Source organism: Benincasa hispida, chromosome 7, assembly GCF_009727055.1.
Source record: "Benincasa hispida cultivar B227 chromosome 7, ASM972705v1, whole genome shotgun sequence".
NCBI classification, from domain to species: domain Eukaryota; kingdom Viridiplantae; phylum Streptophyta; class Magnoliopsida; order Cucurbitales; family Cucurbitaceae; genus Benincasa; species Benincasa hispida.
Window position 1 is genome coordinate 44130771 of NC_052355.1, and position 13677 is coordinate 44144447.

Consider the following 13677-nt stretch of genomic DNA (forward strand, 5'->3'; position numbering starts at 1 on the left):
AAAGTTTGTAGGTATTTTTAAAATATAACATTAATAGTTTTCATACAAAACTAACAGTAAAAATATTTTTGAACTTTTTTTTGAAAGTTTAAGAGTAGTTTTGAAAATTTTGAAAGTTTAGGACTAATTTTTAAATTTTTTTTAAAGTTTAATGATAGGTTTGACACGTAGTGTAAAGTTTAAAGTCATTTTTTTAACGTAATTTAGGCTTTTTGGTGAGTTGTTGCTTACTTTGACTAAAAACCATGTACTCAGTTTGGAATGGCTCTAATTTGTAATTTCAATGCTATTGACCATTTTATCTTCACTAGTCTTCTTATTCTATTTTTTTTTTTTTTCTTTTGAGAAATATTCTATTCTATTTCTACCACGCGACAAGTATATATATATATAGATTCTTACCTTATATTATAATTTATTCTAATCAAATTTGAATATTTGTCTAATTCTTATTAATCACGGGTATTGTCAATGATATATATATATTTTCTCCCAATGACTCTATCTATGACGGAACATAAAGATCATGGTGTTTTCTTTCTTTAATGTATTACCAGTACAGTGTTAACTTGAGAATTGTAATTAATAAATTGCAACATTTTTTTTATCACTCCTTTAAGTTGGTTAATTTTTAGTTAATTTATGCAAGTAATTGACATGAGTTAATTTCTAACCCATGTGGGTATTTTTAAATTCCAGCATATTGATGACAAAATTGTTGGTAATAAAAAATTATATATGTATTCATCATGGATCATTTTTATTTGTTAGAAAATTTAAAATTATATTTTAGACTACCGTGATTTATTTTTTTAGCGTGACCTTTAAAGGGTAATTAATACCTTCCTCTAATGTTTTTTTTTACACCCAATGGGGTATTGGAATATATATTTTATCCATCGTAAATTAAAATGTGAATTGTTTTCGGAATAAGAAAATGAATAAAAATATTTACGAATATAGCAACATTTTATTGTCTATCTATGATAGATTACTATCTGTGTCTATCTATGTTATGATAGATGTAAATAGTAGTCTATCATGTTATATCACAGATAAACTGTGATATTTTCTTATTATTTGTAAATATTTTGAACAATTTTGTCATTTAAAATAATTTCTCAAAGAATTTTATATTATACTCTATAGACGATAACCAATAGTATCACTTATTTTCCACAAAAAGGTTTTGTGATGTCGGGACAGACTATATGACATAAGTATTCTAAAATTTAAATGTAAGAGCTTATGATAGTTACACTAAAAAAAATTGCTGGTTATTATAAATATTATAAAAATAGATGTCCAATGCTTAGTATCCTAAAAGCTACGTGTCAATCTTCATGTTGTCCATGTGCCTTATTGATGTTTGGTGTCCATGTTAAACCACATCCTACTTGCCAAATTGTTTATAAATAGTGACATTTGGTAGTTTGAAAGAATACATAACATTGGTGAGAAATACCACTTCAAATTTCCGTTTTCATATTTTTTATTGGCATAATATCTCATATTTCTCATATTATATTATACTATATTATATTTATTATTATATTTATATATTATTATATTATATTTTCTCCATATGTGTTCTCGTTGTGCTCTGTTGTGCTTTTAAATTTCACAACACGTTATCGGCACGAGTTTCCATCACTTCCCTCATTGAAGGTAGGTCCTAAAAGTAAGTCGATTTTTTTCCTATTTATTATAATTAATAAATTAAATATTGTTTTACATATTTAGTACCTATTAAATTTCTAATATAAATAAAATGTTTTGTGTTAGTGTTGCCATGACAAATTTTACGAAACTAGAATTCGCAGCCATTGACATTAATGACAATAATTATTTGTCATGGGTACTTGATGTCGAAATCCACTTGGATGCTATAAACCTTGGAGAAACAATTAAAGAAGGAAATACGACATTTAGTTAGGACAAAACAAAAATTATGATTTTCTTTCGTCATCATCTTCAAAAGGGATTGAAAATGAAGTATCTTACAATAAAAGATCCCCGTATCTTGTGAAAAAAATTGAAAGAAATGTATGATCATAAAAAAAACAATTATTCTTCCTAAAGCTCGTTATGAGTGGATGCATTTGAGGCTACAAGATTTTAAATCAATAAGTGATTACAATTTCACTTATTTAAAATAAATTTGAAATTATTGTTATACGGAGAGAAAATTATCGATGCTAATATGTTAGAGAAAACATTTTCTACATTTCTTGTCTCGAATATGCCCCTGTAGCAGCAATATCGAGAGAAATGTTTTAAACAATATTATGAACTAATTTCATGTCTTCTCGTGTCCGAACAAAATAAAGAGTTATTGATCAAGAACCACGTATCTCGACCAATTGGAACAAAACTATTCCCTGAACTGAATGTTGTGAATGTTAATAATCGTGGTCGAGGTCATGATCGTGGTCAAGGTCGTGACCGTGGCAGAGGAAAAAATAATTATTATTTTCGTGGTGGTCGTTCTAATCGTTCAAATTTCAAAGGAACCATATAAAATAATGATCACAAAGAAAAAACTCCACAAGATAAGAGATAAAAAAATGTTGAAAATAAATGCTTCCAATACGGAATGATTGGACGTTGGCCACGTATCTGTCGTACGTCAAACACTTAATTGATCTCTATCAAGCATTCATGAAGAAAAAAGGGGAAAATGTGAAAGCAAATTTTGCATACCGGTATAATGACATATTTGACCATCCCATACGACAAATTTAGATGTGACGAACTTCTTTGAATCTCCTGAAGAGAAGATTGACACAGTTGATGTAACATCAAGTGTTTCTTTTAACTTTGAGAATATCTAGACTTAATATTGTCATTTTCTTTGAAATTTTTCATTTTTTTTAGTAATGTTAACTTTTATATATTCGAAGTGTTGTTTTTCTTATTGTAATTATTTTCTTTTAATGAAGAAACATGGATCATTTTCATATGTTGGATGATTAAAAAATGAGCAAAGAAAAATTATGTCTAGAAGATAATGCAACTACACATATAATACTTACAAATAAAAAATATTTTTTCAAATTGACAATGTGCAAAAGTCAATACTATATCATATTTTGCAAATTTAGCTAAAGGGTTTGGAAAAACAAGTATTATTCTGCCTAGAGGAACAAAATTTACAATTGACAATGCATTGTTCTTTAGTCAATCAAAGAGAAATCTTCTAAGTTTTAAAGATATACGTTGCAATGGTTATCATATTGAGACTGATAATAAGAATAATGTGAAATAGCTATGTATTATCTTTACTGTCTCAAATGAAAAACGTATATTAGAAAAGTTATCTGCTTTATCTGCTTTATCTGCTTTATCTTCTAGATTGTATTATACTCAGATATGAGTAATTGAAACATATGCAACAATGAACCTGATGTTCATGAATCCATATATATTTGCTATTTAGCATGATAGATTCGGTCATCTATGTAATAGATATATGGATGCTTTAGTTTACAATAATCCCACCTTTGATTGTGTATAACCCACTAACTAGAGCTTTAGTTCAGGTGGGATTTTATTGGATTTTATACCCTAAAACTCATAGATAGTAAATGTTATCAATTGACCGTCATCAATAAAGAGTTATAGATGTTCAATCAATAAATGTTATTGTTCGTATTGTTGTCTAATTTATCTTAATAACCCTAAATCCAATAAGCTAACATCTAAGGCCGCCTTATGAGTCTTGAACTGTATGTGGAGACATACGGGGATCAATGTTGGATCAATGTTCGAGATTTAACTAAAGGGTCTATAGTATAGGGATAAGACTGGGTACCTCATCTTGGTAATACTATGAATACGACCCACTTTATATTCAATATGAACATAATGATCCAACACGTTTGTGTAGATGACATGTGAGTGAGGGTATCCTATGTAAAGAGTTTGCATAAGACTGAACTGCGAAATAGTAACCACTAGATGTAACATTGTTGACTAGTTTTGTTCCTATTTCAATACGATGACCTAGGCGATTTAGTTTCAATCCATAATAAATATTTTAATTTTTTAAAAATTGAATTGAGTTTATAACATGACATATATTATATTTCTAAATATTTTAAACATTATTTAATACAATTATGCATTTTAAAATTTAAACTCAAATTCTAGATATATGAAAACATAAAAATATTGTTTTCAAAATTTACTTTGTTTTGATCATAGAATCCGAAAACAATTTTCAGAAATAGAATTCTGTTTGTTTGTCAAACACATATCCACTGAATTTAGTATATCTGAAAACATAAAAACAGAATTTGGATTGAAAACCAAAGAGGCCCTAAGTCATATATACCCGTTGCAAATGTCCCATAAAAAACTGATATTCCTATAGGGATCAAAGCCCTAATGCAGAGGAAGAAAACACAAGACTATACTCGAAATTAATTTAGGAATTCGTGAAATACCCATACACTTGGGTTATAGAGATTTACAAAATTAAACCTACTGTAAGTTAAATCTAGGTTAAGCATGTTATAGGAAAAATTATACAGAAAAAGGAAATAGCTACTAACATGCGTTGACGACTCAAACAATATGACCAATTCTCCAATTAATTGAAATAAACACCACCAAAAAGGCTTCCTTCCTATTCTTTGAGAATCCTTGAGGATTGGTTTGTGAGAACCAGAATTATGGAAAAATAAGGATAATTTATGGAGAGAAAAATCTTTCTACAAAACCTTTTTGTAAAAGAATCACAAAATCATTAACACCTCCGTTTTCATAAATTATTTTGTAGGTGTTTTATCAAAGGACAGAGAGTGAAACGTGGAAGTCATCCCACGTTTCTGGGAGTTACTTTTAACTAAAATTAAATAAATTATTCAATATTAATTAAATTAATAATTAATTAAATCTTATTTAATTAATGATTTCATTTAAATCATATTTAAATGAAATATTTCTCATATAACTTATAGTTTTAATTCAATTAATTAAATCAAATTAAATCAAATCAAATTAATATTTAATTCTCCAATTAAATAATTATCAAATTAAATATCAAATATTGAATTTAACATATAAATGAATCATATTCAATTGTATTTCTTTCCTAACCTATAGTTTTAATGTGCATATAATACATATTAATTATAACATATAGTTTTAATATGAATCCAATTCATATTAAATTAATATTTGAACTCTTTCAAATATTTAATTCTCCTATAGATTAATTGTGAATTATATTCAAAATTAAAATTTTATTATAAAGTTTAATTAAAATATAAACTTTATATTATAATATATCATTAAACATTATATTATTTGCCTAAGTGAATTTGAACATTTCAAATTCTATTCAAGAAATTATTTACCTGAATTTCCCTTACGAGCTAGGAAGGGGACCTTATAGACCTACAGATCAGAAGCTCCAACGATATGAGATTAATTGATTAAACTCATTAACCACATTAATCAATATTCATTAATTGTGGGTAGACTCCAAAGACCCATAGTTGTTTCTCACTACAGATATATTTCGGACATAGACCAATAATAGCAAGTTAGTCCTTCACAAGTGTTCGTAATACTAGTTTAATCAAATTATCGTTTTACCCTTGAGTTACTTCTATATCCTTAGGTACCAGTGCTCCCCTAATGAACAACTTGTTTATGGTCCATTCATTAAATAGAAATCTCTTTCAGGCCGGTGAGAGGGTAGGGCCATTTCTTCAAGTCCTGGAGACACTATTTAAGGGAACATTCATGTACTTATCCTAAAGTTAGGAAGGAGTGAAATCCATCTTGTATTATTATGTTCTCAGCTCCCTTCTCGGTCTTGTCCTTAAATTGGTAGGCTTATTGAGTCGATAAACTGACCACTCTCACCCATACAAATCAAAGGACAATCCCTTGTGAACAAGAGTTCATAATACACTTAGGATTAAGACTAAGTAGCCCAGGTCATCATATTGAAATAGAAATCTAAATAGTCAACGGAGTTACATCTAGTGGTTAATATTTCGCGGTCCGGTCTTATGTAAACTCATTGCATAGGAAGCCCCATACTCAGATGTCGCCTACACAAATGTGTTGGATCATTGCATTTGTATCAAATACAAAGTGGGTCGTATCCATAGTGTCACCCAGGATAAGGTATACTATAGACCCTTTAGGCTGTATCTTGAATATTGATCCCTGTATGTCTCCACATACAGTTCAGGACTCATAAGACAACCTAGGATGTTAGTTTATTGGATTTAGGGTTATTAAGATAAAACGAAAACAACACAATTGATATCACTTATTGAAATAATATCGATAACTCTTTATTGATGACAATTAATTATTTACATTTACATCTACGAGTTTTAGAGCATAAAACCCAACAATCTCAATACAGCAAGTTGTTACTAATGAATATGGAACACTCCAGAAGCGTGGTAGACCAGTGAGTTCCAAAGATAAAAATTCTCGAAAACGAAATATAATTAATCGTAAAAAAGACTTGGTTGAGGATAAATCATTGACATGACTTGTGAGGAAAGTGAAATACCTAAAGATAATAATGAGATTTCAAAAAACTATGTCATGACAGGAAAAAGATAGAATTAAACTAAATTTTTTCTATTTTTCTAGTAAGATTTTAACGAGACATATTTCATATATATATATGGGCATCTAAAGGGAAGTATTATAAATATTATAAAAATAGATGTCCAATGCTTAGTGTCCTAAAAGCCATGTGTTAATCTTCATGTTGTCCATAAGTCTTGTAATTATCGATGCTTGGTGTTCATGTTAAACTACATCCTACTTGCCAAATTACCTATAAATAGTGGCATTTTGTGGTTTTAAAGAATACACAACATTGCTGAGAAATACCACTTCAAATTTCCATTTTCATATTTTCTATTTGCATAATTTCTCATATTTTCCAAATAATATATTATATTTATTTATTATTATTATATTTATATAAATTATTGTTTTTATTTCATATTAAGTAATCAAACTAGTTGATCGTTTTATTTATTAATGAATGGAAACATCTTTTTACTTCTTAAATATTATTCTATAATGGTGAGATTTAATTTAAATCGGTATATATATATATTTTTAAAAAATGGTCACATGGCACCTTATGATTAGGTTGTATACCCTGAGATGTACCAAAATTTTTTTTTATCGAAAAAAATTACCTTTTGGTCCTCAAGTTTGGACACTATGTGCATTTGATCTATGAGTATTAAAAATGTACCTTTTTAGTTCTTAAGTTTATAAGAATAACCTATTTGGTCATTGAGTTTTCAAAATATACCTTTAATCCCTGGGTTTTCAAAAATAAGTTTAAAAAGTTTCTCAAATAATTTTATACTATTATTTTGAATAATTATATTACATTTTAAATTAGAAGAATAATTTTTAAAAATCACATCCTCTCCAAAACTATTTTTTCTAAATTTAAGTATCATATAATTATTTTTAAAAAGTCAAATAAAAAATACTTCAAGAACCTTTTAAACCCATTTTTATATATTTGGGTATTAAAAAGGTATCTATTGAAAATTTAGAGACCAAATAGACTTATTTTTATAAACTTGAAGACTAAAAAGATACATTTTAAAATTAAGGGACCAAATACACATATTCTTCAAAATTTAGAGACTAAAAATATAATTTTCTTTTTTTATATTCAATATGTTTATTATTTGTTATTAGGTTTAAATATCTTTGTGAAAGTTCTATTACAGTTGAGATATTTATATCCATTAAAAGTTTTACTAAAAAAAATGAGGTCCAAATGGTCAAAGAAATGATCTTTCCACTTACCATTTTTGTGATATAAGATATAACTGATGCTCGACGAAGACCAAAATGAGTAAATTTAAAAACTTTGTTATTTCAGAAACAAAAAATATATGAAATTAAGAAGAGAAAGAAAATTTGTCTATCTCATCGATGTGTAAAGTTATTTTCAAGTGTATAGTCGCTGTTGAATTCTTTTAGACGGTGCCATTAATCAACTATCCAAATTTAATGCTAAAAATATCTTCCTAAAAGGTAAAAACACACAAAAATGGGAAGTTTAAAATTATCTACTATGTATCAAATGGGTCGGAGAGAATTTTTTACAATTTCATTTTGCCTTTTACATCCTTTAAAATTCATATTTCGTCACTCATTATCACTATTTAAATTGAGGTGATTGTTCGTAAAATTAGTTATACGACGAAGTGGTATATAATTTCATGTATGGATGTAATTTAGATCATGTACGTATAATATCATCATTTAATGGTGGAGATAAGTTTGAATGGGCAATCACATTCTTTGTTTTATATTGCAACATTTTGATCGAATTGGTTACATAATAAGGTAATGTATTCTTTCATGTATGGCCTTAGCGTGATTTAAATCGTACAAATGAAACATTACAATCTAATAGTGACGATATGTTTGAATGGACAATCACGCTCTTTACTCCTTAAAATTTCATAAGTTCATATTTTATTTTTCCCTTCAAATAGTTATATTATTCGAGTCAAACAATGTAAAGGACTATTTTATTAATTATAATCTTTCTAAACTTTTTTATATATATTAAAATAACAACTATAAATTTTACGTAGTTAAAACGTCTTAGACTAGAAATTAAAACCATTGCATGGGTCTAGAAAATTAAAATTTAAACAAATACTCAAGAAAATAGTTAGCATGAAAAGTCTTTAAATAAGTTCTTATTTAAAAAAAAAAAAAAAATACGTTTGGTGGTGAAATGACATATGAGTCATGCATGACGACAGCTTTATAAAATTAATCTACCATTTAATCATTGATTACGATAATAAAATGTGATAATCTCTCATAATATGAACGGATCAACATGTCTACATTTCAATCAAATTGTAAAAAGGATAAAGTCTAAAAAAAAAGTGATTGAAATTATGAATTTAGTGGTAAACTTTAAGCAACAAAAGGATAGAGGTTTATAATATATTTAATTGGCATTTCCACACTTGGACTGAACTCAAACCAACCTCCAAAGTATGAAAATTATATATAATTTTTTTTTTTTTTTTTTTTTTTTTTTTTTTTTAAAAAATGATACTTGGAAATTTCTAAGGCAGAGCACTCAACTGAGAAAAAGTAAAACCATGTCAAAGAAAGTGGTTGAAATAAATTATTACAACTTTTTAGCTTTTGGAAAATACCAGAGGGTCTTTTTGTTTGGCACAAAATTGACTTGTTGACAAAGGAGTTTCCCCTTTTTTTTTCTTTTTCTTTTTTTTTTCCTCTCTATTTTTAAATGTATTTTTTTTTGATAAGATGACCTAAATAGACTGGTCTGAGAAATAGTGACAAAAACAGGGATCCTAATATTGGATAGTTTGAAAAGTAAAGGAAATATAATAGATGATATGATATAAAATAGGACAATTTGCAAAAACCACCCTTAAATTGGTAGTTGTAATTATATCCGTAAAATTAAGCCTTCAAACTTATATAATTGTATAAATTGTAACATTTGTATAAGTTTGAAGGTTCAATTTCCCTCCAAAGATGAGAATATGAAATACTTTGGAATAAGATATTTCCATTCCCAAAATTAAAAACTTGTACCAAATATAGTGACAGAATATTATTTCCCATTCCTATCTCTTATTCCCATGAACTAAGTGGGCCATAGTATATATATATAAATCAAATAATTACAACGTTGTACTTATCTATAAATAACAAAAATTACACACCTGTACAATTCGACTTAAGTTAATCATCTAGGTTCCCTTTAGATGTGAGACTCCATCTCTCTCGAACTTAAACTCCCCCTAAGTATGTGAATATCAGTGTTGAAACACTTGAGCTCCTCCTAAGTGTGTGAGACTCCCTTTTTACTTCTACTTGTGAACTCCTTTCACACGAGAACTTAGACTCCCTCTAAGTCTTGAAAACTCCTTTCTCGATAAACATCTTAGGCCCCTCCTAAGGCTTGAGAAATCCTTCTTGATCAATAAAGTCTTAGGCTCCTCCTAAGACCGAGCGACCTTTGTTGTTGTGTTATGCTTACTGTAAACGCAAGTGAAGAACACACCATCACGATCACAACACAAAATCTTCTTCTTGAAATCAATGCAATGTAGTATGTATTCGATAGAATTCTCACAATGATCTCTCAAATGATATGTGCAACAACTCTAGCATGAGTACTTCTTGGACTTAAACAGCACAGTGGAATGATGAAAAATATCTCCAGATAAAATCGTCAGCTCATTAAAAAAGAAAATGTCCCAAATAAAATATTCTGCAGGATCAGTTGAATCTGAAAAAAAATATTCTGCAAATTTGACATCTAGAAAAACATCCTCTAAGACAAGATCCATCAGAAACAAAAACAGGGACAACTCCTAAAAGCCTAAGGAGAACTCTAGAAATCTTAAAAAAATATATTTAGCCAATATCACATTTCTAATAACCATACTTTAGGGTGATTTTTGCAATTTGCCCAGTAAAATATTAAACTTCATAAGCTTTTGGATCGATCGATGGTTTAAAATGGTATCAGAGCAAGTGATCTAGATGCTCAAATCTTGCAATGTTATTTCCTCCAATTAATATTGATTTCCACTTATTGAACTTCTTATATTAAGCTTTTGGTCAATCATTCTAGAAAATAGAATAGTATTTTTTTAAAAAAAATAATTACATTAGTTTAGGGGAAAAAAATCTAAATTGTCCATTTTTAGTATATATTTTTTAACTATACGATTATATTAACTTGTTGATTTTGATTGGCTTAGTAATTTTTTTGAAAAAGTTGTTTTGTTGTTAACCTTAGCGTTAAAGGAAAAATTATTCCATATGAAGCCCACATGTCAAATGTGGGATTCTAAATTTGTCTCTTAAAAGTTAAATATTATTAATGACAATAAAATATGAATTCTAGTACGGTGTCTCCTTCATATTATATTAGTTTAGCAATATACATAAATTTTCATAATTTTCTTTACAAAGAAAAAAATTATGGGATTCTATGATAAATTCGAGATATTTTTATAGTTTAGTGATAAAGGAAAAAAATGCTAAAATATTGCTAACTCATAATCCTAACAAGTGTAGGATTCTATTATAAATTCGAGATATTTTTATAGTTTCTTTCTCATACATCGAACAAATATCACTATAATAAGAATAAGCAACAAAATAATCGAAAAAAAAAAAACGAAAGTAGGGAACAAAAAATTTAAGTAGTAAACTCAAAACTTGGAAGAAAAACTATGACTCACAAGAAAGAAATTCCCTATGTGAAAAATATTGTTATAACCACACAAAACTGTCATCGATCTCAATTACAAGAGTATTCTATCAAAACTTTGTACAACTCTCACGCTTTTCTCTATTCTCAAACTAATAATACAAATAATAATAATAATAACAACAACAATAACTAGAGTAGAGTTAGCAGTAGTATACCCAAATTCATGATGTTTTTAACTATAACGATTTGAAACCAAAATCATATGTTCATTTTAGTAAACATTTTCACTATTTTGCTAAAACCGTACAAAAATTACCAAACATGCTAAATATGTATTACTAGACTATAATTCCAAAGTTAAATCAGAAAACATGATTATGAAGATTTGTGTAATAATAAAAACGACCATCCTAGATATCTCATAATAACCATTTTATGAAAAATATAGAAACTGATGGTAGCTAAAAAAAATCTAGACTTTAGTCAACATTATTATTATATTATTATTATTTTAGTTTTCGGGTCTAAAACTTCAAACTCCGAGTCGAGATAACGATTCTAATTCAAAGATCGCCTGATAAATGCTTTTTGTACTTTTTTTCCCCCTAAAGAAATAAAATAATGGCCAATTTTGTATAGTGGGCTGGGCATATTGTTGAAAAACGAATTCTTAGTTAACAAAACAAATCTTAATTAATTAATTAATTTAATATAATTTAATATAATAAAGAGAATCAAAGAAAAGCTTTTCGAATTCCGAAGTTTCTTACATTGAACAGTGTTCCCTTTGAAAATTGATCTGATTGACACAATCTCTCTCATCCTTTCTTTCACAAAATTAAAACTCAGTCAATGTTTTTTTTTTATTCTTGTTTTTTCCATGCCACATATTAATATATCATTTCATTTTCTTACCTAAATTTTCATCCTACTTCTTTTAATCTCCAAATCTAATGATTTTTTCGATCAATCCTTCCAAATATATATGGACGAATTTATTGTATATCTTAGTTTTTTTAATCACTGATTTTACATATATCTTATTCAGTTGTGTTATATTAGACTTAATTAAAGTTACAAAACTATATATATATATATATTCTCTTAATAATACTTAATTAGCTCCTCAATCTTAACCTACCTATTTGACCAACCTAGGAGGGATGAACGTTAGAAAAACAAAATGGCTGTTAAATTTTGAATGAGAAAAAGTAGTGATTTTTTCATAAGTCAATTTTTTTTGGGGAGAGATTTACAAATTTAGTCTATTAATAGAATTGTGTCTAGGTCTCTAAAAACTACCCTTAAAAATATTTAATAAAGACTTATAGGTCGAATACGTATATCTAACAAATTTTTAAACTTTCAATTATATGTTCATTTAATTCTAAATTTCAACGAAAGTCTAATTTTCTTAAATGCGTAATTTTGTATCTTATAAATTTTTAAATTTTTTTAATTTTACATCTAATAAATTTTGACCTATTAGACACATGCACACATATACAAGATTGTTTTTAAATATTAGAAAACGAGTCAACTTATATATAAATATAGTAAAATATTATTGTCTATCATTGATAGATAGTGACATTATTTTGCTATATTTGAAAATATTTTCAACAGTTTTCTATTTATATTCACGTTTCTACTCAACATAAAGTTGAAATTTTAAGTTTCATTTAATAACGATTTCTTTTAAGTTTTTAGTCTTTAAGATTTATGCTTGTTTTCCTTCCATTTCTCTATCATGGTTATCACCTATCTTAAAAAAACACTTAAATTCCTAGTTAAATTCTAGAAACAAAAACAAGTTTTTGAAAACTACAATTTATTTTAGTTTACTTTCAAAACTTAACTTGGTTTTCTAAAAATATGTGAGTAGAAAATGAATAACAAAATATAAAAAATTACTTGGAAGTAGTGTTTATGAATTTAATTATTTTTTTAAAATCAAATAATTATCCAATGAGATGTTAAAATTTTATTTTATATTTATTTAAAATTTTGAATATGTCGGAGGATATTAGATACATAATTTAAAATATATGGAGTCCAAATGATAATTAATTTCTAAAAGAAATCCTTTTAACTAAAGGAAAAATGCTATTTATAACTTTTAGAAGTGTTAAAAGGAAATACACTAAGGAGAAGGGGAAATGATAAGATGAATGAAATGAAACCGACTAAGCCTTTTCTCCCTTAGTGCATGGACGCGTGTTTTCTTTTCTTCCCACCGTTTGTTTGAAAATTTCATGCATTTTCATAAATTATTAATGTAATGAATACTAATCAAAAGTTATGAGAAATAAATTAATAATTTAATACACCCTTTTGAAATGTCTCTTTCATATTTGGAATCTTTCGACTATAAATACTCCTCTTTGGCTTCCTCTACCACTATATCCTATTCTCATACTCATAAATAT